Source organism: Cynara cardunculus, assembly GCF_001531365.2.
Source record: "Cynara cardunculus var. scolymus isolate 2C chromosome LG 8, CcrdV1, whole genome shotgun sequence".
Classification (NCBI taxonomy): Eukaryota; Viridiplantae; Streptophyta; class Magnoliopsida; order Asterales; family Asteraceae; genus Cynara; species Cynara cardunculus.
The window spans coordinates 8,184,574-8,187,311 of record NC_037535.1 but is presented as its reverse complement, the minus strand read 5'-3'; the positions used below and the strand labels follow the sequence as shown (position 1 = coordinate 8,187,311).

Below are 2,738 nucleotides of genomic sequence, written 5' to 3'. Positions count from 1 at the left end.
AATGTAACAGTTCTATAACATCATCCTATGGTATTACAGAACTGTGGTAGGTGTGCTATGTCATCTTTCTGCTAGATCACCTGTTTTGTGTCTTAATCAACTTTTGCACCCTGTGCTTCTTTTTACGACTGATATTTTCTTAGTTGCTAATCAAACCACCTAATTTTAGATAAACCAAATCCTTCGAATTCGTCATCTGAAATTAGTTGTTAAAGATTGAACTTTTGAAAAACTTTACAAAGCTTTCTCTGTGGGAACGATACCTGGTACTTATACCATTATTATTAGTTACAAGACAATAGTAGTTCAAGGTGTATACTTGCACTAAGTTCTATTTTTGTGTTGAAATCTGAGGTTGCATAAACCGAAAGAGCAAGTTTTTGGCGACGTTGCTGGGAAGGCGTGCTAAAGTTTTTCTTTCAAAGTAGTGTTTGTAAGAACTAATTTTTCTACCACCTGTTACTATTATGAAGAACATCATACGCATTGTTTATTCTAGGGATAGAGGAATCATGGACTATGCTATTCCTGTTTTTAGTCAATTAAATTCAGGAATACTAAGGCCACACATTAAAGATACTCACTTTGATCTCACACCAGTCATGTTTCAGATGTTGCARACTAATGGCCAGTTCAGTGGTTTGCCATCTGAAGACCCTCATTTACACTTWAAATCTTTAATAGAAATAACTTAATGTTTTCTTATCCTTGGAGTGTCTGATGATTCCTTAAGGCTGAAGTTGTTTCCATATTCTCTTAGGGATAGAGCAAAATTATGGTTTAACTTTTTACATCCAAATTCTATAATCTCTTGGAATGACCTTGTAAAGAAATTTTTGAGAAAATATTTTCTTCCCAACGGGAATGCTGAATCCAGAAATGAAATATGTTTGTTTAGACAAATGGATAATAAAGCAACACCTGATGCTTGGGAAAAGTATAAAGAGTTGTTGAGAAAATGCCCTTACCATGGCATTCCTTACTGTATCCAGCTAGAGACGTTTTACAATGATTTAACAACTGTTGCTAAGCAAATGCTTGATTCTACTGCAGGAGGAGCTTTCACAACTTGTACTTATAATGATGGGTGTGACATACTTGAGAATATTTCAAATAATAATAGATATTGGGTTGATCCACATGCATGAATACATAATAATACAGTTGGGATACATGAAACAGATGCATATAATGCACGTACACCACAACTCGCATCTATAACTGACATGATTAAGAATATGAATGTTAGCCCAGATGTGCGAACTGTTGCTGCAACATCGTATCCTACAGTCAATTCTATAAAATGTGTCTTATGTGGAAGAGGTCATCCATTTGATCAATGTGCATATAACCCAGAGTCAGTTAATTTTTTTGAAAATCAAAACAGGGGTTGCTCTAATGCTCAAGCTTATAGAACTGTGGCAGGTGTGCTATGTCATCTTTCTGCTAGATCACCTGTTTTGTGTCTTAATCAACCTTTGCACCATATGATTCTTTTTCCAGTTGATATTTTCTTAGTTGCCAATCAAACCACCCAATTTTAGATAAAATAAATCCCTCGAATTCGTCATCTGAAATTAGTTTTTGAAGACTGAACTTTTGAAGAACTTTACAAAGCTTTCTCTGCAGGAACGATATCTAGTACTTATACCATTATTATTTGTTACAAGAAGATAGTAGTTCAAGGTGTATACTTGCACTGAGTTCTATTTTTGTGTTGAAATATAAGGTTGCATAAACCGAATGAGCATATGTCTCAAGAAATTATAGATCAAATATATCCATGTTTTCAAGTATAAAAGGGACAAGTTGAAAGGGACCACACCGCCGGTCACACCAACCATCACATGCATCATCGATTGCAATGTCAATGATATTTGCATCACCACCCATGGTTCATCTTCTGCATCGACTCTATCATTCCATCTTCATCTGTATAGGATCATTCTTATGTTGCGATTTTAGGGTTTTGATTAGGGTTTCTTGTTATGGAAATTAACTTTTTTATTTCTATTTTTTTTAATTTGTTTGTACAATAATTTGGTGATAGTGAAGTCAATTTGTTTGTACAATGTTTCTTTAGATGTAGTTGATTTGTAGATATATTGATTCTGATGTTGGGAAAAATCTTCTAGGATTTGTATGCTGGGTAATGGTGGAAAACAGTAGTGTGGGTGATCGGTTGTGGTATGTTGGTCATGGATGGTGGTTCTTATGCTGATGGTGGTGGTGGTTGATGATCAAGACGAACATGAATATGAAGAAGATAAAGATGATATATAGTATATGAAGAAGATGAGAATTATATACATATATATATATATACACACACATATATATACATACATACATACATACATATGTAGGGGACAATTTAGATAAGAAGGCTAGATATTGTGAGACGATAAGAAGAGAATGTTCATATGTGAATCATTGAAAAAAATCCAAAAACAATCTATTTGAAGATGAATATGTGAACCAACGTCAGAGATTATTCATATAGGTTCACATATGCATCTTTAAATGGATTTTTTCAATGATCCACATATGAACCTTCCATTAACCTTCTTATGATATTTAGTCTTCTTATTTGAACCTATCACCATATATATATATATATATATATATATATATATATTGTTGATTTTTACATATAAAATAATCAAAAATACCTTTATGTGATGGTCATATGACTCGATTCAACTTAAACATGAGCAAAATACATAAATCATCCCTTG

The 2,738-nt window shown here is 33.2% G+C and overlaps 1 non-coding gene across 1 annotated transcript; it reads right to left on the bottom strand.

Moving 5' to 3' along the window:
- Positions 1–870: 870 nt before the first annotated feature.
- On the bottom strand, positions 871–976 carry LOC112517495. Its single transcript, XR_003069690.1, has one exon. It is a non-coding gene; the product is annotated as a small nucleolar RNA R71 (small nucleolar RNA).
- Between the last annotated feature and the right edge of the window lie 1,762 nt (positions 977–2,738).